Here is a 23,282-nt window from a genome sequence, read left to right as displayed (position 1 = left end):
GTGAATAAGCCATACACGTAAGCCCCCCTCCCCCCAGGCTGCACGCTCCTGTGGAAGGGGGCTCCATGCTAATACAGGAAGAAAGGGCTGGCTTTAGACTGATGGGAAGTGGGGGCCGGCCCGTGCACCTGAGAGAAGCCCTCTGCCGTCTGATGCCAGCTAGTAGATGAGGGCAAGCTGATCCTGGGCCCCACAAGGGGCTGAGAGGCTTGTTGGGCTTTTCAAGACCAGTGTGGGAGTGGACTGTAGAGCCAGTGTCTGTTGGCTCGGTAGGAGAAAGGTCAAGGACGGGGGAGGAATGCAGCTTCTCCGGGCTGCAGAAGGGCAGGTGGGGCACCTTCTCAGGATTATATTCAGCCACAAGCACCCAGGGCACAGTTCACAGCTGCCTGTAGCTGAGGTTCCTGGTGTCCAGCGCCCTCCTGGCCTCAAGCCCTCCACACAGACACATACACCTACCTACACTGTTTTTATTTGAAAAAGAAAAATGAGATGGTTTGAGATGCTAGTCGACTCTTGACAGAAAATAGTCAAGGTTCCTTCTTCACTGATGACGCAGCCAGCTGGTTTGTGGAGCGACATAAGGAACACAGCTGAGTTCAGTTTATTGGGTGTGTGCTCTGGGTACACACCTGCCCAGACTGGCTTCCTGCCTGGGGCCGACAGAACAACTAGAGTATTCCCTGGCAGGATTACCTCAAGACTACTGACTCCACACATAACAGGCACGCAGGTAACGTCAGCCAGAGTGACACCAAAGACAACGGCCCAAGCCAGTGTTGTTTCCTCAGGGAAACTACACACAAGCACAAGTCGGTTCCCAGGAAAGGAAGATGGAGCGCACAGGCTGCCGCCTCTGTTCAAAGCTGGCCTCAAAAGGACGCTCCCCAAGCTGCCGTGCACATGCGCGGGCCCGGCCACAGGTTACACGGCTCACCCACAGGCTCAGTGTTTGTTGAGTTCTGAGTAACTTCAAATACCGGTACATGTTTTCCATGAGAGAATTTAACTTTTGCCAGTTACGAAAAGTACAGTTAGGTTCCGTGTCTGGTAAGAGGTTAAGTAAAAAGGGCTGGGGAGAGTCGGGTAAAGTGGCTGCTGCAGAAGCATGAGGCACCAGCCTGATCCCTAGAGCCTTTGTAAAAATACTTGCTGTGGTGGCTTGTGCTTGTAGCTCCCAGCACAGGACAGATGCAGCCTGGCCTAATTGGTGAGTTTCAAGCCAAGGAAAAACCATCAGAGGAACTGGGCACGGTGGCCCAGATGAACAGCTGAACAGCGCCTGAGGAGGGACACCTAAGGGAGGCCTGGCTCTCCCTGCATGACCACCTGTGCTTGTACACAGGTGTGCACGGGACAGTCTATCGTGCACACACCTGGCGCTACTCGAATGCCCACCTGTGCTTGTATACCTAAAACAGTTATGGGATGAGAAACTTTGAAGAAAATCTGTAAGACACAGATAAATTCAAGACCTTATATCTTGAGCCAAATGAGATCTTACGAGTTTAATTTAAAGAGGGTCCCGGAGAGATAGATGGCTCAGAGGTTAGGAGCACTGTCTGCTTTTCCAAAGGTCCTGAGTTCAATTCCCAGCCACCACATGGTGGCTCACAACCATCCAGAATGAGATCTGGTGCCCTCTTGTGGTGAGCAGGCAGGCATGCAGGTAGAATTTAAAGATGGGGCTGGAGAGATTGTGCAGCAGTTAAAACTAGCAGTTGCTCTGAGGTGAAACTCCAGGTCAAGGGCATCCAGCACCTTTTGGCCCCCACAACCAAGTTAAAAACCCACCCATGCAAATAAATGATTTAACAATAGATCTTTAAAAGAAGGCACATGCTTTTAATCTCAACACTCAGGAGCCAGTTGGGCAGATCTACATAGAGACCATGTCTAAAGACAAAGCTTCTGGGTCTGGAGCGGCGGCGCAGCAGTTAGGGCCACTTGCTGTTCTGCTGGACTACTCTAATTGTTTCCAGCACCCAGGTCAGGTGTCTCAGCTCCACAGCTCCAGCCCCAGAGAAGGTTCAATGCCTCTTCTGGCCTCCATGGGCACAGAGAGCAGTATACATGACATAAAGCCTTTTTTTTTCTCTGTGTAGCACTGGCTGTCCTGGACTGGCTTTGTAGACCAGGCTAGCCTCAAACTCATAGAGATCTGCCTGCTTCTTCCTCCCAAGTGCTCAGCCTGATCTACATAGTGCCAGGCCAGCTAGGGACCATAAGCTAAAATTTTTTTCAAGCTAGAAGGCCTACGGAATACTGGACATGACATGGTTCTGTGGGAGCAGCCAGGTGCTTCTGGGAGTAAGCTAGAGGTGCCGAGTAGAGCTTAGCGTCCAGGGGTCCACAGGAAGGTGCACAGGTCTACTGATGCCGGGTTGGAACACAGTGAGAAAGTGTGCTGTCTATACCACCTACCCCAGGAACTACTAAGAACGTTTCAGGTGCCTGAAGTCAAACGGGAAAATCCTGGGACCCTAAGCACGTGGTAGCACAGATTTGGGGGCCAACTAAAACCTCAGGTTCACCTCGGTGTGTGTGAGTGATCACAGGAAGCCTGTGGCAGTCAGAGGACAATCCATGTTGCTCTCCCATACTCAGCATGTCCTTTACATGGGTTCTTAGGAGCCAAACTCCGGCCTCCAGTCTCGCAGAACAAGCCCTCCATCACTGGCTTTGAGACAGTCGGCCAATGTAGCCCCGGCTAGCTTGGGGCTCACTATACAGATCTGGCTGGCCTCCAACATGTAAGCCTCCTGATCTGCCCGCCCTCTCCCCACCAAACCTTGAAGGCATGTGACCCTACTCCTGGGACGAGTACTAATTTTAATACTCACTTAGCCAAGATGTAATCAGGAAGCAATTCAAGGTGCCGTTTAAACACACTTCCTCCTCCTCTCTTCCAGCTATCCAATTAGCACAGTGGCAGATACTGTGTGCCCACTGAGGACCGGCCCACACACCAGTTGTTCAGGGCTGGTGAGTGAGTAAACCAGTCATTATGTTCTTGGACAGCCTGGTGGCTTGGCCTTTCCAGCCATTCCCGTGACCACATACGTGTGGCAGGGACAGCGGGTGGGCTAGAGGGACTCCTTGAGGCCTTGGCAGTCAATCTGCCATCTGCTGAGTTGAGCCATCAGCCCGTCGGGCCTTTCGGGGAGTCAGATTCTGAACCTGAACCCCAAGTCACTTCCTGCCAAGCACGGGTTTCCTCCCACCCCCCACCCCAGTACCACATAGCTTCCTTCTGGTCCCGGTGCCAACATTTGCAATTAAGAGAGAACTGGAGTCGACAGGCTGTGGACTCCATGTCCCTCCCCCAGGCGGAGGGATTCGCAGCTGCGCAGTGTGAAGATACGGGCCCATCTTGATGGTCCGGAGTGGGTGGGTGTAGCTGGGAGCCTGACTTGGACGGGTTTCAGGTCTCTCAGGTTTGTGTGTCTTAACTATCTCACTTTGTGTATTTTACTGTTTCATGTATGCCGTGTTTTATCTTTGGAGGATTTATAAAAAGGGTTTTTATGACTTTATAATTTTATGTGTCTATGGGGCGGAGTTGCGGGTACGTGAGTGCAGGTGCGACGGCGGCGTTGGGGCCTCCGGAGCCAGAGTAACAGACGCTTGCTTGCTACCCCATGTGGGGGCTGGGAATAGAACTCAGATCTTCTGTAAAAGCAAGACACACCATTAACCAGCCAGCTCTCTGGCCCCTCGAAGGATCTTAAATTTTTATTTTCAGTTGTTAGTTACTTGTTTTGAAACAAGAGTCTAACTATGTTCCCCTGGCTGGCCAGAGATTCATAGTGCAAAACAGGCTGGCCTTGAACTCACAGAGATCCACCTGCCTCTGCTTACCTGAGTGCTGGGACTAAAAGTGTGCGCACCCACCACGCCTAGCTAATTAAAAAATGACCTGTTTGTATGTGTATGCGTGCACGTGTGTGCCTGTTAAGCGCGCGTACCTGTGTATTCACATGTGTGCCCAGGTATGTAGAGGCCAGAAGAGGGCACCAGCTAGCCTCCTCCGTTAGCTTCGGCCTATTCCTTTGAGGCAAGGTCTCTCTTGAGCCCAGGGCTTGTGTTTTCTTAGCTAGACTGGAAGCCAGGAAGTCTCAGGGATTCTTTTGTTTCCACCTCCCTGAGAAGCGGGGTTCCATGTGTGGGACGCCTGGCCTGTGGTGGTGTCAGCTGGCATCTGAACAGTCTTCAGGACTGGTTAGCAAATGTCTTAACCATGAGCCATCTTTCAGCTTTAGGATCCGTTTTTAGACCCATAACTGTTGACCTTGCCTTTTTTTTTTTTAAAAAAAAAAAAACAAACTACTTTATTTAGGGTTATTAAATGCTTCTACCTCCCTTCCAACGCCCCCAACACCGGGAAGGAGGGAAAGAAGGTTAGTGGGGACAGGGGCGGAGTTCTCTCTGCTACTTCCCACTGGGTATAGTTGTAGGATTCTTTGGGGGCCAGACCAATATCAGTCGTCAAGAAATCCAGGTAACCAGCAAATCGGCAACGAGCAAACGCAGCAGCAGGATGAGCCAGCAGCAAGCAGAACTTGAGCCTTCCACCGCTGGGCCGCTGCACCCCTCAAAGTCCTCAGAGCTCAACTAATTCCACCTGGTAAAGGCCACGCCCCGCACTTCACAGGTGTGGGCAAACTAAAATCCTCAACTTGGAATTTTAACAAAAACACTTCTACCTATCATAAACCAAAACCTCCACAGCACGACCTTTCCCGGGTCAAATGCCATTTAGCCTGAGCTCCACCTCAGCCTGGGAATCTGTAGGATGAGGGCCAGGGCAATCTGCACTCCTAACGGCGGGCAGGAGGGAGCCCTTCCTGCAGAACCCACCTAAGCTTCACATGTGAAGTTAACAGAGCACAGCAGGGATTTTGCCGAGGCCGCCCTCGCCTAAGGACTGAAGGCATCGTCAGAAACACAGGCTGCCTGCCGCGTGAGGCCGTGTGCGCAGGTGAGTCCTGAGCAGACGCCAGCCCACCCCCAGATGGAGCCTGCCCTGCTGTGATGCGGGGTCTAGGGGCCAAATGACCAAGAAAGCTAAGCCCAACACGGCAGGCAGGGAGGCAAACGCACTCAGCTCCAGGGATGCCCACTGTGGGGGCTTGTGCGAAGGACGTGGCGTGAGGCACAGCCCTCCCGAGAACAGGCGTCAGCTGAAGGAGCGCCCGGTGCCAGGTTTCTGTTCGGTTTTTGTTTTGCTTTGTGTGTGTTGAGTTTTAATCTGTGTGTGTATAAGTATAGAATGTATTTTATGGCGTGTGTATATACTGGCTTGTTTGTTATTTGTGTTTGGAGTGGTTTGGTTTGTTTGATTTGGTTTTCCGTTGGTCGGTTAGTTGGTTGGCTTTGGTTTTTGAGATGGGGGTCTCACAATGTAGCCCTGGCTGTCCTGGAACTCATTATGTAGACCAGGCTGGCCTCAAACCCAGAGATCCACCTGCCTCTGCCTCCCAATCCAGGGATTAAAGGCCTGCACCATTATGAGCAGCTATGCTGTTTTGGATTTTTTTTTTTTTTTTGCAGGTTTTTAATACAGAATACAGTAACACCTGAATGTCCACCACACTGGGGTTAGAGACAGAACCTCGGGCCTCTGACTTTAGAGCCCTGTGTGACCCGCCCAGTTGCACACTTTTCTCCCCTCTAGAGTTCCCCTCTACTTGGGGTTTGAACTGTGTTTTCCAAGGTTGTTTTTTATTTTGAGACAGGGTTTCTCTGTGTAGCCTTGGCTGTCCTGGACCACTTTGTAGACCAGGCTGGCCTTGAACTCACAGGGATCCTTCTGCCTCTGCCTCCTGAGTGCTGGGATAACAGGCATGCGCCACCTGGCTCATAATAATTATTTCTTTAAGGATTTCTCCATGTCATCCATGACTCTTTAAAAGTTGTGTTTAGCCAGGCATGGTGGCACAGGCCTATAATCCCAGCATTCTGGGAGGCTGAGGCAGGCGGATCTCTGTGAGTTCAAGGCCAGCCTGGTCTACAGGGTGAGTCCAGGACAACCAGAGAAACCCTGTCACAAATAAAACCAAAACAACAACAACAATAACAAAAGTTGTGTTTAGGGGCTGGAGAAATGGTTCAGTGGTTAAGAGCACTGCCTGCTCCTCCAGAGGTCCCAGGTTCAATTCCCAGCACCCACATGTCAGCGCCCACCTGCCTGTAACTCCAGTTTTAGGAGAGCCAACACCCTTACACAGACATGAATCCAGACAAAACACCAATGCATATAAAATAAAAATTCTTTAAAGTTGTATTTATTTGGAAACCTATAGAATAACATCAAAAGGACTGGGTTTTTGTTTTGTTTTGTTTTGTATTTGTCTCCTGCAGTGAGAGCAGTACCAGTTAAGCAGCAGTCAATGAGTCTGAGCCCGTCAGCCTAACTACAGGGAGTTAGAAACCCACCTGTGCCACACGACAGCTGCCACACGCTGCCAGGTCCTGGGTTAGTGTCGGTCAAAATGACTCTCAGGACAGGGCCATCTAAAGAGTCACAGATCATGTGTCAACACAGGAGACAATCTCAGGGGGAGAGATGGCTCAGTGGTTAGAGCACTGGCTGCTCTGTCAGAGAACCCGGGTCCAGTTCCCAGCACCCACACGGCAGCTGGCAACCATCTCAATCTCTAGTTCTGGGGGATGTGGAACCCTTTTCTGGCCTTCTTGGGCACCTCACTTCCATGGACATATCCACAGAGAGAGACACATGACTAAAAATAGTAGAAACAATCTTTAAAACCCCACACATTTGAATTTTGCTATTCCCATTTACCAGGAGTGAATCATGCCATGAGCTCATCATCACTGATTTTCCAGACTTTGTCTCTTCTTTGATCGTTTTTTTTTTTTTAAGATTTATTTATTATTACTTATACAGTATTCTGCCTGCATGTGTGCCTGCAGGCTAGAAGAGGGCACCAGATCTCATTATAGATGGTTGTGAGCCACCATGTGGGTGCTGGGAATTGCACTCAGGACCTCTAGAAGAACAGCCAGTGCTCTTAACCACTGAGCCATCTCTCTAGCCCGATCGTTTGTTTTTGAGTCAGGGTCTTGCTAGCAGGCAGGCTGACCCTGGCATCCCCCTGCGTCACTCCTGAGTGTGGGGACTGCAGCTTGCACCACCAGGCCCTCCTCTGCATTTCCTGTCAGTGACCCCTGGTGGGATCTTCCGGGGCCCTCCCTGCTTCTCAGCCTTTCTGTATCAGTGAGAACCCACCCCTCTCCCGCCTTCATGGCAACATCACACCGGCCCTGTGCTGCTGGGCTGTGTCCTTGGATTTGGGGGTGATCCTCAGGCCAATAACGCCCTCACACTCACGGGGAAGGCCTTCTGGAGGTGAGGCAGCTAAGGATGGGGGGGAGGAGGTTTCATTCCTCCTCCTTTACAGGCCTGGACAGTCTTGGCCACATCTTTCCGTCCTCCCCCTTCTTCAGCAGATCTGGGCTACAGCCAGTGAGCTTAGAGACAGAATAGGACGGAAGCTCTGAGCACTTGCAGCTTCCTCTCAGGAGTTTACCAAAGGCAACATTTGAGGAACTGCTCTCAGCTCCCAGCTCCCAGCAACCCTTCATCTGTGGTCAGGGGTTCCCTTTAGCTAACAGTATTGTGGGGGTGTTGTTAGGTGGGGAATGTGTTTTTCTTCATCATTTTCCTCTCCATTTTTTGATGTTATGACCCCTTTTTTCGTGCCCAGAACTTTTAATTAGCTCGTGTGTACACAGCGTCAGAGGTCAGAGGACAAGCTGGAGAAGGCTGTTCTCTTCCTCCACCGTGTGGGTCCCAGGGATCAAACTCAGGTCGTCAGGCGGGGCCTTCGCCTGCTGAGCCCCTCATCCTCATTTTCACCATATCCCCAGGGTTTTTCCAGGACTACTGCAATTTGGCCACGCCAAGGGAGATGCTGACAGCATTCAGCAGTTCCATAATTTGGGGTTGAAGAATCTGAAGCAGAAGGTTCCAGGACCTCCAAGGCCAGACTCTGTGTGCTTGGCTTCCTCCCAAGGTTCAAGACTCCTCTTTCCAATTTGTCTTGGAACTGACTCGTGAATCTGTCACTCCAGCCTTTTTTGTTTGTTTGTTTGTTTTTAACATGGCTTTGGGGTGGCTGAAGAGATGGTTTAGTGCCTAAGAGCTCTGGCCCCTTTTCCAGAGGACCCAGGTTCAATTCTTAGCCCTCACAGGGCAGCTCACAGCTCTCTCTAACTCCAGTTTTAGGGTTTCCATGCCCTCTTCTGACTTCCAAGGCCATGCATGCACATGGCACACAGACATACATGCAGGCAACACACACACATCAAGTAAGGTCTTTAAAAACATGGCCTTTGAGCGCGGGTACTGGCAGTGGAGCCACTCAGCCTTAGCTTTCTCTTTGCTCTTTGAGACAGGGTCACGTTAAGTTTCTCAGGTTGGCTTTGAACTCCTGAATCCTCCTGCCTTTACCTCCCAGTCACCTGGATAACAGGCTTCGCTAGAAATGGGTTCTTTACCTCTCGGCATTTCCATTGTTTTGACTGGGAGGGCTCTGGCCGCTCTGATCGCTTTGAGGCGTCTCGGTGTCTGTCATTTGTCCTGCATCTAGCTGCCGTGTTTGACGGTGTGTAGAGTCAGACTTTCTTCCAGATAAGCCAGAGACGCTGGAGTTCAACTGGCTTCAGATCTACCGCACACCCATCCTTTGGTCCAGGCCCCTGCTTCAAGTGGGAATTCTCCTTTACTTTCTATGGAATGTGTGTGAAGTTGCCGCCCACAGGTCCTTTGAGGCTCTGATGTGGAAGAGCTATTTCCCACTGCTCTGCAGTTCTCTTCCTCTGCGATTCTCTGATGCATTTGGAGCCTTCTCAAGACAGTGAAGCTTCTGTAGTGAAAAGGCTGTCGAGGCTTACAGAGCCGATGGGGGCTGGGGGTGTGGCTCAGCTGAGGGAGCTTGCCTAGTAGGCATGGGGCCCTGGGTTTGAGCCCAGCCCCAGCCCCATATAAACTAAGAGCGGGAGTTCACCCCTCTAACGTCGGCACTCAGGAGTGGAGCGGGGAGGAGCAGAGGTTCAGGGATGGGCCAGTGAGATGGCTCGGTGGGTGAGGGTGCTTGCCACTGAGCCTGGAGACCTGAGTTTTGTCCCCGGGAACTTACGTGGAAGAAGAGAACTGACTTTTGAAAGTTATCCTCTGACCTCCATATGTGTATTGTGGCACACATGCCTATGGGCACGTGAGTGCACACACGCACACACACAAATAAGTTAATATTTGGCTTTTTGACACAGGGTTTCTCTGGGTAGCCCTAGCTGCCCTGGAATTCACTCTGTAGACTAGGCTAGCCTTGAACTCAGAGATCCACTGCCTCTGCCTCCCAGAATGCTGGGATTACAGGTGTGTACCACCACGCCTGGCTAGTAATGATGTCCTCTATTTAAATATGTATTTATTTATTTATTTTGTGTAGATGAGTGCTCTATCTGCATGTACACCTGCATGCCAGAAGAGGGCATCAGACCCCAGTATGGATGGTTGTGTGTCCCCATGTGGTTGCTGGGAATTGAACTCAGGACCTCTGGAAGAGCAGACGGTGCTCTTAACCTTGAGCCATCTCTCCAGCCCCCTAACAATATCTTAAAGACTCCACGATGCTGAACTAAATCTTTCATTCACTGGACCTCTCACCCTCAGAGAAGCCCTCCTGGTTTCTCTGTCTTGCCCAGGAATAGACTGTGCATTGGGACACGCCTGAGCCTTCCCAGAGTTCCCTGGGGGTGTCCGACTGGGACGAGGTGTTTCAGCACATTTCCTGTCCTTCATGTCTGCCTCCCATTTTGCCATATTGCCTCATTCAACCAGCCCTGGCTCTACCTTTCCACAGAGCTTATTAAAGAATGTTCCGCGTCTTCATTGAAAATGGAGGAGTGTGGACTCTGGAGGAGAATAGGAAACCCAAAGTGCAGGGGCAGTTCTCTGTTGGGATTAGGCACAGTGCAGACCGAGCCGGTGGGGTTTCCCGTGGATTCCAATCAATACACCCCACCCAGCTTCCTGCCTCTGGGATGCACAGCCTGAAGTGGCCAGGGGAGCCACAGGGGCCATGGCCTGAAACCCAGCCCGGGGACCTGCCAGCCGTGACAGGGTACCCAGAGCAACAGCTCAGGTCCCACCATCCCCCGGGGTCTGCACCTAGGCAGCAGGAAATGGTTCTGGCTTTTTAATTATTTTCCTGCAGTAGATAGTGTTTCTAACGTGTGATTAATTTTTTTTTCCAAAGGCATTAGTGGGGCACAACCATAAAAGACCTTGCAAGCCTGAGTCTCTCTTCCCCAGAGCCAACTTGCCAGTTTTGGTGTGTCTATAAGGAGAGACATTGATCTTTTTTTCCCCCCTTACATACTAATTCTTGCACCCTTACACTTTAAAAAATATTTTTATTACATGTCTTTATTTGTGGGAGGGGCCATGGGCCACAACACACTGTAGAGGTCGGTAGAGCTCAGAGGAATCAGTTTTTTCCTTCCTCCATGTGGGTCCCAGGGACTGAACTCAGGTCATTCGTCTTGACAGCAAGCGCCTTCACCCACTGAGCCATCTTGCTGGCCCGTTTATATTCTTGACTCAAGTCTATTACCCTAAAAGGAATATTGGATCTCCATGTCAGTTCCCGCTGTCTGCATACATCGCTACTTTATCCTAAGAACTTCACGGTATTCCTTAGTAGGACTTGTTAGCATGCCCAAATCCAGGTTCTCACCATACGGAGGGGTGAGTGAGGAGTGAGTGGAGGGGACGCTGCCTAGGGTCAGGGGTACAGACGGGTGGTGGAGTTTCAGACGGCAGGCAGGGCCGGCCAGGTGGTGGCTGCTCTGGTCCTAATTGCTTTGTCAGGAAGTGGTCCATGGCGCTGCAGATCCCAAGAACACCATTTCCTCAGCTTTTCCCTGGGGCTGATTTTCTTGTCCATGTCCAGTTGTGGCCCATCTTGTTTGAGCTATCTTGTTTGAGCATCCTCTGTAGATGGGCCTGTCAGTTGCTGGCTATAAGGGATGTGGGAGTAAACGTCCTAGCTGGGAAGTGGGCTGTGCCGAGCTCAGTTCAAGTGCTGCTCGGTGGGTAAGGTCTTGGATTGTTGAGGAAAATGAAGAGTTACACCTTTAAACTTTCTTTCTTCTTTCCACCTTTTCTTTTTAAGATTTACTCACTATTTCTATTTTTTATGTCGGGTATTTTGCCTGGGTGTGTGTCTGTGCACCGCGTGTTCCCGACGTTCAAGGATGCCAGAAGAAGGCATCAGGTCCTTGAGAACTGGAGTTACAGGTGGTTGAGAGCTGCCATGTGGGTGCCGAGGATTGAACCTGGGTCCTCCGGAAGAGCATCTGGCGCTCTTACCTACTGAGCCATCTCTCCAGCCTCAAATTAGTGTAATAAGAAAACCTCAAGATTAACAATGTTCCTCAATTAACAATGGACAAAGCAGGGCATTCAGAGGAGTCCAGCTAATGTCTCTCCTGCCTGCACACTGGTGTGTGTGAGAGTGCATATATGTGCGTGTCTATGTGTGTGTGCTCGAGCACACATGCACATGTGTGTGCATTGAAGCCAAATGCCAATAACCAAAAGGACCGTTTTCTCTTTTCAACCAAGCCTCACTAGGTAGTCCAGGCTGGCCTCAAACTCAAAGCAATTCGCCTGCCTCTACTTCCAGAGTGTTGGGATTAGATGCTTGCATCACCACACCCTGTTCCGAATGGCCAGGAGATGGGAGAGGCAAATCCCCAAATCTCCCCGAAGAGGAGAGGGATTATAGTGGCCAGGAGATGAGAGGTAGGTGATTCAGACATGGCTGGCGGGGCAATATCAGGTGTTCCCAGCAATTCCAAGGAGGAACGCTCAGGAAATGTCATGATCAGAAAGTGGGATTTTATTTGCTTCCTGAGGGCAAAGGTTCACATGTCAGAGACCTGCCCAGGTCCAAGTGACTGTGAATCTGTGCTGGCTAGTTTATGTCACCTTGACACAAGCTAGAGTCATTGGCCAGGAGGAAGCTTCAGTTGAGAAAATGCCTACTTAGGACATTTTAGGCAGGCCTGTAGGACATTTTCTTAATCAGTGGTTGATGGGGGAGGGCCCAGTCCACCTCGAGTGAGGATACCCGAGGGCTGATGGTCCCGGGTGCTATAAGAAAGCAGGCTGAGCAAGCCAGTAAGCAGCACCCTCCATGGCCGCTTCATCAGCTTCCACCTCCAGGCGCCTGTCCTGACTTCCTTTGATGATGAACAGGGATGTGGGAGTGTAAGCCAAGCAAACCCTTTCCTCCCCAAATTGCTTGGGTCATGTTTCATCCCAGCAACAGCATCCTAAGTAAGACATGTTCTGACAGAAGTGGTTGGTCTTCACGTCCCTGAGAAGTAGCCTCGGCATTCATTTATCATGACCACAGGTCAGAGACCATCCATGGCTTAGCTGCTTGGCTCCCAAAGTGAGTGACTCTTTAAACTTGGGTGCGTGCTCACGGGCATGGCTATATGTGTGCCTGTGTATGCAGTATACACAGACACCAAAAGAGGGCGTCAGAGCTGGGGCTAGAGCTGGGGCTGCAGATGGTTGGTTGTGGCCCTCCCAGTGTGTGCTGGGAACTGCATCCACATCCTCTGGAGGAGCGGCCAGTGCTCTTAACTTCTGAGCCATCTCTCCAGCCTCCTTAGAAAGGACACAGCTTTGAGGGGTCAGTCCCCTTCAACCTTTATGTGGGTGCCAGGGATTGAACCCAGCGCTCCAGATCTGGCCAGCAGATAGAGGTAATCTGCTGAGCCACCTCACCTACCCTGTGAACAACTTTTGTTTTTGTTTGTTTTGTGTTGTTGTTTTTCACACAGAGACAGGGTTTCTCAGTGTAATAGCCCTGGCTGTTCTGGACTCACTTTGTAGACCAGGTTGGCCTCGAATTCACAGAGATCCACCTACCTCTGCCTCCTGAGTGCTGGGACTGAAGGCATGCGCCACCAGGCCGGATTGTGCACAGCTTTTTAAAGTCACCAAGGGCCAGTGACTAAACCCGAGATCAGGGATGCCTTTTTGCTAACTATGTTAGCACTGAGGAAGCAGAACTAGCTTGGGCTGGCTATAGGAGACCCTGTCTTGAAAACAAATCAACAAAGCAAGTGACCACAAGCCCAGGAAACAGGAACTTACAGCCAGGCTCCCCCGCCCCCACCCCCGGGTCTCATGTCTGTCCTGGACACGAAGTTCTCAGCTTCCTTTGTTTGGTTGTTCTATCGTGGGGGCAGACAGCGCTGGGGGCAGAATAGAGCTCTAGGAAGGCTGAACAAGCACAGTGCCTCACTGAGTCACGCCTTAGAGTCAGGAGGGCCATGCTGTGGCAACTCTTGTCCATCCCGGTGGTCACCCAGAGCCGTGATGTGGCATTTTGGTCAGCCAGTTCTCATTGGTGGACATGGGTTAGCTTTACATCTGGGCTTTCACGTGGGTGGCACAGTGAGCGCAGCATGGGCCTTGCCTTGCCACTGGCCCAGTGGCTTTGGGTTGCTGTCACAGAGGAGCCTCTGCTGTCGGAGGGGCCACATGTCTTAGTCTGACAGAGTCACCTGCCCTTCTGTCTACTGAAGCATCTCCAGCACTCCTTGTCCCCCGGGTCACTTGTTAGGGACTATGCTCAGGGAAGGTGGCTCCTGGCAGCTCTGTCTTACAGCCTGAAGGGTAGGCTACATGGCCAAGGCTTTCGGCCCAGCCCTGCATTTTCCATGTTCCTCTGGATTGTTCTGTCTGTGCTGATACAGACGTGTCCAGATGTGTCAGGATCTTTCTCAGAGGGGCCCTGTGATTTCAGAGTTCATCCCCAGATCCTACTGCAGTGACAGAAATGTGGCCTCTGTGGCCATCCGGGCTGCAAAGCAGAGCCTTGCACACTCAAGAGCTTTTTTTATTTTTATTTTTTTTTTCAGACAGGGTTTCTATGTGTAGCCTTGGCTATCCTGGAACTTACTTTGTAGACCAGGGTGGCCTTGAACTCACTGAGATCTGCCTGCCTCTGCCTCCCAAGTGCTGGGACTAAAGGTGTGTGCCACTAAAACTGGCTTTTCGCGGAGACTGAAACTGGAGATGTTTGGAAAAGTGCCTCCCTCCCAGGAGGTACCTGGGTAGGAGCATCCTTCAGAAGAGGCCCTGGTAACTCAGCTTGTGAGAACGGCCTTCCTCGGCCAGCCAGTGGGGGAGCTAGACTCCCACGTGTCTCTTACCCGGGGGACTGCCTCGGCAGTCTGTAGCCGGAAGTCTTGGATTCAGATGCTCAGGCGGCAGGTTGTGGTGCTGGTTTCCTGTGAATGCGGCCGGAGGCCAGGCTCAGCCCCACGGCCTGTTGTCACGTGTTTGCTTACAATCAAGCCCAAGCCATAGACCAGTGGCACTGCCCTGCCAGAGTGTTCAGGGCGGAAAGGCAGCCCAGAGGGGATCCCAACCACCCCAGGTAGGCAAGGAGTGGAAGCACAGGCCTCCCTCTAGCAGGTGTGCTTTGTTGGGAGGTGTCCAGCGATTGACAAGGACAAATCAACTCGAAGAGGATTATGGGTCCCAGAGAACAGAAATGGCAGAGCCCTGAGACCACACCTGAAGAGTGCCAGGCCCACCACAGGGCCATAAGCAAACAGCACATTCCCTCGGTACAGGTCAGCTGAAATTGAGCTTTCTGCTTTTGAGTTTCCAGCCCAAACTAACTTCTTTGTATCCTACAGCCTCTCACAGAATGGTTAAGAACTTCTGTACAGGGGCTAGAGAGATGGCTCAGAGCATTGTCTGTGCTTCCAAAGGACCCGGGTTCAACTCCCAGCATGCACATAGCAGCTCACAACTGTCTAACTCCAGTTCCAAGGGATCTGACACCTTCATACTAATGCACATAAAATTAAAAAAAATTAAAAAAAAAACCTGCTAGACAGAGGCCAAGTGTTGGTCCCTCAGGCACCCCTCAGTTGTCTCCAGGAAAGCCTGCTCCAGCTGGCAGCACAGGTCACAAGACAAGGTTGTCATTTCAGACCCCTTTTTGCAGCCAGAATTAACTGGTAGAGGCTGCATGCCCTCCCCTCCCCGACCCTGAACACCATGGGGTAATGGCAGCCTGTAGCTGGCATACGTAGGCCATACAGCTCTCACCGTATAGTTCAGAAATGACATCACTGGCCAGAGGCCAAGAGGAGACTGGGACAGCCAGACCTATGTTTTGAGGGACACGACCTAGGGCCTGTAGCTGGCTTCTGGGCCCCACACTGCACAGTGCCTAGAACTGGTGCCTGTATCATCATAACTCATGTCCCCAGGCCTGAGAGACGCTTTGGCCCCCACTCTGCTAGAGGAAGAAAAGAGAACTTGGACTATGACAGAAAAATAAAAAAGATCTGCTGGCATAGCACAGAGCAGGCACTCAGCAGATGTCCCGGGGATGGACACTCCACTGAGTTTGCCACAGGCAGACACCTAATTAGACCTTGGCCTTCCTCTGAACCATCCACACAGCTGGGCCAGGCCGGGGAAGGCAGGGCTCATGCCATCACCCACTCAGAGATTCAGTCAGGTGGTGAGTGGGTGGGGATGAGCCTGGGCTACGTAAGGGGGAGGGGCCAGCTCCCTATGGGGAGGTGCCTCGGAGTAGTTGGCTGCCAGGATGGGCCCAGCAAAGTGAGGACCCAAGGTGGTCCAGTGAGAGTTCTTAAACACTGTGACTCCGGAAAAAGTGCTCCATTTGTAGCCTGCCAGTGAGGACATGGATGCCTATGGTGAAACGCTGCTGAATTAATAAATGCACCTCGGCACTGTGTGGAGAAGAGGCCTGACGAAGGGAGGCACGGAAACGGGAGGGGGGAGCCTCTGCTCCCTACGCCCAGGCACCAGTTCCTCCACGCAATTCCAGGCCACTCGGCTGAAGAGACAGGATTCCAGAAGACCTGGCGCTCCTGAGGGAGGAGGAGGCTTGGAGGCTGGCCCTGCCCCGGAGATGGCCCCTAAGGAAACTAACTGCAGAGTCCTCGACCACACAGCGGCATCATCCGTCCCGTGTTCACCTCAGCAGGAGAGGAGGACAGCCAGGCCAGTTTGTTGCTGTTGCTGTAGTCCGGGCTGGCCCCAAACTTACTATATAATAGAGCTTGAGCAGTGTCACTAAATAAGGCCCTGCATGGATGAGAGGATTCCACCAAAGAGACAGCAAAACCACAGGTTCAAGTGTGGCCCGGGGGTGGAGGATAGGGGGGGAAGATCCTTGCAGAGAAATGAGTGAGCCCTTCTCAGTTCCTGGCCCCAGACAGAAACAGGACACCCACAGAGGCAGAGCATAGGGTAGCCTACTCTATCCTGAAACAGAGTGACCAGGAAGTGGGGTGGTGGCATGCCCTTCATAGATGGCGGTTCCTCTCCTAGTTGGAAGGAAGGTGGGACTTACCCAGAGTTGGCCTGGCTCACGCCATACTGAGGAGGGTCATTTCCACCAGTGACCAGCAGGTGGAACAAGGCAGTGCTGCCAGCTGCCAGCCTGTGTCCTCTGCCCGGTGTGATGCCTTTCCAGGAAGACCCCAGGGAGGCCCTGGCACATGGCTCCCCTCCCACTAGAGGTCCTCCTCCTAGCTTCCGGAGCCCTGTGCATCCTGGGCTTTTCCTTCTACCTCTGGCTTCTCTCTGTCCCCAGCCTGTCCTTCACCTTCTCTACCAGCTCAGTCTTTGGAATGTGCTGCTGGCCCAGCCCATGTCAGCAAGACCAACTGTGCACAGAGGATGCTCACATACCTCAGCCCAGCTCCAGACTCAGACCAACTGCCCAAGTGGGATGTGGCAGCTCTTGGGAGGTAGAGGCAGGAGGATCAAGAGTTCAAGGGCATCCTCATATACTTAGTAAGTTTCTTTTTAATTTATTTGTTTTTATTTTAGGTGCGTTTGTGTTTGCCTTCATGTATGTCTGTGTGAGGGTGTCAGATCTTGGAGTTACAGACAGTTGTGAGCTGCCATGTGGGTGCTGGGAATTGAACCTGGGTCCTCTGGAAAAGCAGTGTTAACTGCTAAACCATCTTACCAGCACCTAGTTAGTAAGTTTGAGGCCAGCCTTGGCTATATGAGATTATGTCTCAACAACAGCAAAAAAAAAAAAAAAAAAGAAGAAGCCAGAGTGTAGTTCAGTTGGCAAAATGCATGCCATGAACACCTGAGGACCTGAGTTCAGTCCCCAGCAGCCGTATAAAATAATCTAGGCAAGGTAGCACATGTTTTTGATCTCAGCGCTGGGGAGGCAGAGACATGAATGTCCCTGGGCCTCAATAGCCAGCTTAACTGGTGAGCTCCGGGCCCAAGAGAGATCCTTAAAAAACAATGTGGATGAGTCCTAAAGAACACCCAAGGTTGACTTCTGCCCTACGCTTGATACACGCACACACCAAACCTACTGTGGGCCTAACACCTGCCATTGACTGTTCAGATCATGTGATTACATAGATCACAGACACCCCCACCCCAGCTTCCCAGTTACGGGCGACACAGCTGAGCACAGTACCCTCCATAGCCAGCCTCCAGTCGTCACCCAACTGCTCTCCCCACGATCATCGCTGAATTACCTGCACACTGGATTTTTCCCTTCCAGTTATCTGCGCCCTCAGCATTCAGAGCCAGGGGTGGTTTTTCTGTTTAAAATTTAAAATTTGTGCTTGTGTTTACTTGTGTGTGTGTGTGATACATACATACATACATACATACATACATGTACGTATGTATATACACGGTGTGCCTCAGCATGCTGGTGGAAGTCAGAGGACAACCTGTGGGACTCGGATGTCTCCATCCACCATGTGCATTCCAGGGCTGGAGCTCAGGCTGTCAGGCTTGGCAGCAAGCACCTCTACCCCCTGAGCCACCTCGTCTGCCTCGACTCTACATTTTACTGTGGCTGAAATGTCAACACTCGTGCCTCCCTTCTCTCACTACGGTTTTTGTTTTTATTTTTGTTTTTGAGAAATGGTCTCACTATGTAGACCAGGCTGGCCTGAAACTCACACAGAGCTCTGCTTGCCTCCCAAGTGCTCTGTCTGTCTATCTGTCTCTCTGAGCAGGGTCTCAGCTTGTAGTCCTTGCTGGCCTGGAACTCACTGTGTGTTCTAGGCCAGCCATGAACTTACCATCCCCTACCCCAGTGTCCTCACTGCTCGGATCATAAGCACGTCCCATTACACCTGGCCCGTGTTCTGTATGTTTTAGCACGCACATCACAATCAAACTATGTCCCTCCCTGTGTCAAAGGCCCGTGGCTTTTTGGTGCACTGGTGACCCTGGTCTCCTTTGGTTTTAGCATAGCCTTTAGCCACCACAGGCCCTGAGAGTGCTACTTTCTCTGCTGCAAAGGTCCTCAGCTCCTGGTGGGCTCTGCCTCATTTTCTGGTAACATATAAATGTCACCTCCCTGAGAACCATCTCCTGACCTCTGTGCCTCAGTGGTCCTCACCCTCATCCCCACCTCTGCTATGCTTTGCCATGAGCTCCCCACATCCTACCTTTTAGGCTTTTGTCCTTTGGTCTTTTTATGTCTCTTGCACAAAGCAGGCTTGATGCAGGCATGTTGACACCCAGCGACTATTTGTTGAATGAATATAAGATCACCCAGCCGGCACAGGACAGGATTGAGGCAGGATGGAGCCCCAGGCCTCTTTGATGCCAACTGCTATCTTCCTGTTCTTTCACGCCATTCTGAGCAACCAAGCAGAAGTCAGCATCAGGGAGCAGGGTCCGAGTTAATCTGTCATCATCCCACATACTTTGGTGATGCTAGGGATGGGACACAGGGCCTCGAGTGCTAGGCAAGTACTCTACCATCACGCCCCATTCTAAGCCCAAGCCACACCACGCCATCACACAGGGGTCCCCAAGCCTCATGCCGACACGGTCATGGGGCTGTTACAGTTGGCAGTGACTCACATGAGGGTGGGCCCAGGCAACAGATGGAACTCTGGGAAAGCCAAACCCATCTCTGGCTGAAACCTCATCCACTTCTTTTTCATCTTCTCACCTGCTCCTGAGTGCTCTGGGCAAGGGAAGTGGTGGACTGTGGCCACGAGAAACCCTAGAGATGCCTGAGCCCTGGAGGCTGCCTTCTCTCCTCCATGGAGGAGGAGGAGGGAGGCTGAGGTAGAAACAGCCTCCGGGCACTGGGCTTAGGTCTTCCTTGACATGTTCTGCTAGTGTCAGGAGGAAGGGGGCAGGACCTCCTTCCTCTTATAGAGAGCTACAAGACAGGGGGTGGGGATGGGTGCATGGGGGAGAACGACAGGACAGGGACTCCCTTGAGAACTTAGTAGAGAACAAATCAGCAGTGTCCTGTCATACACTTCCCAAGCTTTCTGCGAACTGGCTTCTTTCAGAGCAATGGTCTCCTCTCAATGCACAAGGTTACCTTGAAATGCAGTCTTGAATTATTGTTCTTTGCAAACATTAACTATAAGCAGGAAAAGCCCCAGCACTCAGCAGGCAGAGGTAGGCAGATCTGTGTGACTTTAAGGCCAGCCTAGTTAACATAGTAAGATCCGGAACAGCCAGAGCTACATAGAGAGATCCTGTCACCAAAAACCAAACAACAACCCACCCACCCACCCCCCAAAAAAAATCAAACAACAGAATGAAAAACCAACTCATAGCTACTTTTTCCCCCCAAGACAGGGTTTCTCTGTGTAGCCTTGGCTGTCCTGGACTCACAGAGATCCACCTGCCTCTGCCTCCCTGAGGGCTATGATTCTAGGCCTGTGCCACAATGCCCAGCTCATAGCTACATTTGTTGTTGTTTTTCAAGACAGGGGTTTCTCTGTGTAGCCTTGGCTCTCCTGGACTCTCTTTGTAGAGCAGGCTGGCCTCAAACTCACAGCAATCCCCCTGCCTCTGCCTCCTGAGCACGGATGCTGGGAACCGAACTTGAATATTCCGAAAGAGCAGCAAGTGCTCTTAATCACCGAACCATCTCTCCAGCCCTGATAGGTGAGTTTTTAATGAAGCACAAGAAGGCTGAAGTTCAAAATGGAGCAGACCATACCTTGGGAACTGAAGTGGGGCTGTTAAAGCATGAGTGAGGAGCCAGGTGACCACAAAACCTAGCTAGCCATCAGCCTGGAGGAGAGGGAGTCGGTCGAGGCCAGTGGATTGGGGCTAGATAACGTTCCTATGCAGTCACCTCACGTGCCATCCCAGAACCTGTGGAGATGTCGTCAGCACAAAGGAGGCTGTGCTTAAGACACAGAGGGTCTGGAGGCAAGGCTAGACCACCCCTGCAGATGGTTACAACAAGTGTTCTAGATGACCCGCTTACTTAGGCCAAAGTAGTTTTTTGAAGCTGAAGTCACTGGAACTGTAAGGAACAGGGCGTCTAGGGTCTCCCAAACAGCAGCCATGAAGGTCTGGAGCATGCCTCTCGTTCCCCTGACCAGGGCTTTTGAGCTGTGGTGGGTCCGAATAGGCATGCTAGGAAGCCCGCTCCTTCCCTGAGGATCTCACACACACAGAGATATGCGCACACCGTCTCTAGTCTCTGGTGACCGGAGGAAGAAAGAGGTACTTGGGAAGTAGGGGGGAGGGGAGGTCAGGGAAGGACTCCAGCACCTAGAACAAGGCAAGGAGCCTTGAGGAAGTCTCAGCCCTGTGCAGACCCTGGTCTTTGTCATTTTAGAGCCACTTCGGAGTTGGGGCCTCTCAGCTGTGTGGGAGCACACTGGTTGCCCCCTTAGGCCTCAGAGTCTGCAGCAGTGAAGCTGTGGAAACTCCCGCCACGCCACACCCCCAAGGACATGGGACCGCCCCCTTGGGCTCTGCAGAACAGGGGTGTGCCTGAGCCTCTGCCCTAGGATGAGAACCAAGCTGGGCTTCATCCAGGTAACGAGGGTTCGGGGAGGCCAGCGCGCCCCTCTTCGGTCCAGCCTTAGTGGCATCTCAAGCTGAGGGCAGCTGCGATCTGTTCCCTGCCCCAAGCGCCGGGCTGCCGCTGGGCCCCGGAGGGAGGAAGGAAGCCCCAACCACCCTCTATCCTCATGATTCTCCGCTGCTCCTAGGGATCGCTGCTCCTAGGCGGGATCTTTATCCATACCGACTTTCAGAGAGGGGGGCGGGGGATTAGGCCACCGGAGGGTGACTGAGTCCCAGGCTGGTTTTTAGACTGTGACTACCCACCCGCCATCCTCCAGGGGCGGGGGGTGGGGGAGGAAGGGGTATTGACAAGCGTCTCCTCTCCTGGTGGGTGTTACCTGGCCCCACCGCCCTGGCTCCGCCACACCCATCACCATCACCGGGGAGAAGTAACAGTGTCCCCCTCTTCCAGGTGGAGAGAGCCAGCCGCTGCACAGCAAAGGAGGCACAGCCGGAACTCCCAGCAGGTGGGTGTGAAGCCCTAAGTCCTGTTTCCCAGTCCCGGAGCCCCACAGCCACCCCAGGGAGACAGCAGGAGGGAAGGGGGTACAGGTAGCACAGGCACCCCAGGAGGAGGCCCCAAGGAGCCAGCCCACCCGTGCACCCTAGCAAGAAGCCAAGTTTAGCAAAGCCTTCTGGGAACAGTTTGAGCACCCTTCTGTTTGGTTCAGGGGTGCCAAGGAACAAGAACCGTGGCCGGGCCAGGGAAGACCGAGGGCAGCGTGCACTTCTCCCCTTTAGAAGTCGCCCTGCACCTATTGCCACTGGGTGTGGGCTCTCTACACGCCTTAGCTATGGGACTCTGCCTCCATGTCTCCGTGTCCTCCTCTGCCCCACGGCATTCTGAATGGCGCCTACCTCCCGGGACTGCTGAGATAATTGGGGGAGACTTAGCAACCCCCCCCCCCCGCCCAGATCAAGCACAGAGTCACTTGACAGCTGTGTTCCTCTAAGCTTGCCCCCTGGAAAGTATTTCTGTATCCCGGTCATTTCACGTCAGGTTGGTGGGGACTTTCTGAGGTTAGCAGTGTTTCCTGACTGCTCACCAGCAGCTTGAGGTTTCTTGAGTAAGGCCAAGGTTAGGGACAGCAACTTCTGCCTCCCAGGCTCCCCTGGCAGAAGAGCTGGTCAAGATAGGGTTTTGAAAAACTCGGGGCTAAGACTTACCCAACTGCAGAGCGGCTGGCCAACCCACAGCCCTCCCTGGCCATGGTTTAACAAGAAGGAGGAAGCCCAGGCTGTTGGCGTCCCCAGACTTCCTTTCCCAGTAGAGTCTTCATCCTTCTTTCTAACTCCCATTCCATCTAGGGCAGCCACAGTTCTGGCCTACACAGATCCCAAGTCTGTTATCACACCGATGCCCAAGTCCAGACCTCCATCCTCTCTGGCTCTCCCCATCGTGTCCCTGCTATGCTCTTGTCCTTCAACTCTGCAGTGTTCCCCACAAGCTGGGAGCCCTGGTGGATATCTCCTGACCCCCAGTCCTGACTATGACTACTGTCGTTGTTATTATTATTGTTGTTGTTATTATTATTTTGGTATTTCGAGACAGGGTTTGTCTGTGTAGCCTTGGCTGTCCTGGTCTCACATTGTAGACCAGGCTGGCCTCAAACTCAGAGATCCGCCTGCCTCTGCCTCCTGAGTGCTAGGATTACAGGCGTGCGCCACCACGCTTGCCCTGACAATTATTCTTAATTCATATCTCCTGCCCTGCTCTCCTCTGCCCACTCCCCACTCTGTCCTCTGAAGTTCTTGCTTTCAGAGGACCTTCCTCTTCCTGGAACACTTGTCTCCACAATTTTCTTGATGTGCAGGAAGCTCCCTCGAACTTCCTCAGGAGTCTGGCCACGCCACCCTGACGAGCCATGCTTCCTTCCCATCTCCCTTTACTCTTCATTCACCCACCAGGCAGGTGGCAGAGTGTGTTCCCAGCCCTGTGTTGCTGCCCTCGTCACGTGGGTCATCTCCAGGCCCCTTCCCTTTTTGCTTCCCGAAACCCAGCATGCTGCCTGGCACTGAGGAATGGCATAGAGGGCTCCAGCTCCGCTGCTTGCTAAGTGAGCACACTTATCAGTTCCTGTTGCTCAAAAACCTGCTTTTTCCACCTCTGCACGCGCACAGACCTCAGCGCCCCCCCACGCCCTGCCTGGCCTTCAGCTTCTCCTATTTGGGTGTTTGGGTGTTTGGAGGTTGGCTGCCTTGGCATCCACTGTGCCGCAGGCACTGCCGCCCAGGCACGTGCTAGGGTTTTTGTTTTTTTTTGGGATCCCTTCTGGAATGGAGCAATCAGGTCTAGGATGTAGCTAGCCATCTGGGATTCCCTGTTACTGGATGTCTGTCTCTC

General features: G+C 52.3%; 1 protein-coding gene and 1 long non-coding RNA gene across 3 annotated transcripts in view; one reads left to right on the top strand and one right to left on the bottom strand.

The window, feature by feature from the left end:
• Positions 1 to 10,460: 10,460 nt before the first annotated feature.
• LOC132653698 (uncharacterized) lies at positions 10,461 to 22,141 on the bottom strand. Its single transcript, XR_009591495.1, has 3 exons — positions 22,106 to 22,141; positions 18,550 to 18,742; positions 10,461 to 10,644 (listed from the first exon to the last, which is right to left on the bottom strand). It is a non-coding gene; the product is annotated as an uncharacterized LOC132653698 (long non-coding RNA).
• The window catches only part of Hvcn1 (hydrogen voltage gated channel 1), a 30,763-nt gene continuing 27,962 nt past the window's right edge, over positions 20,482 to 23,282 (top strand). Inside the window, exons 1-3 of one of the 2 annotated variants that reach the window (XM_021631338.2) lie at positions 20,482 to 20,590; positions 20,706 to 20,908; positions 21,351 to 21,405. The gene's annotated coding sequence lies outside the window, so the exon portion shown is untranslated. The other variant, XM_060382426.1, reaches the window with a different exon arrangement.

This window comes from Meriones unguiculatus, chromosome 4 (assembly GCF_030254825.1).
Source record: "Meriones unguiculatus strain TT.TT164.6M chromosome 4, Bangor_MerUng_6.1, whole genome shotgun sequence".
In the NCBI taxonomy this organism is placed as follows: Eukaryota; Metazoa; Chordata; class Mammalia; order Rodentia; family Muridae; genus Meriones; species Meriones unguiculatus.
Note: the sequence above shows the minus strand (reverse complement) of the source record. Positions and strands in the feature narration are given on the sequence as shown.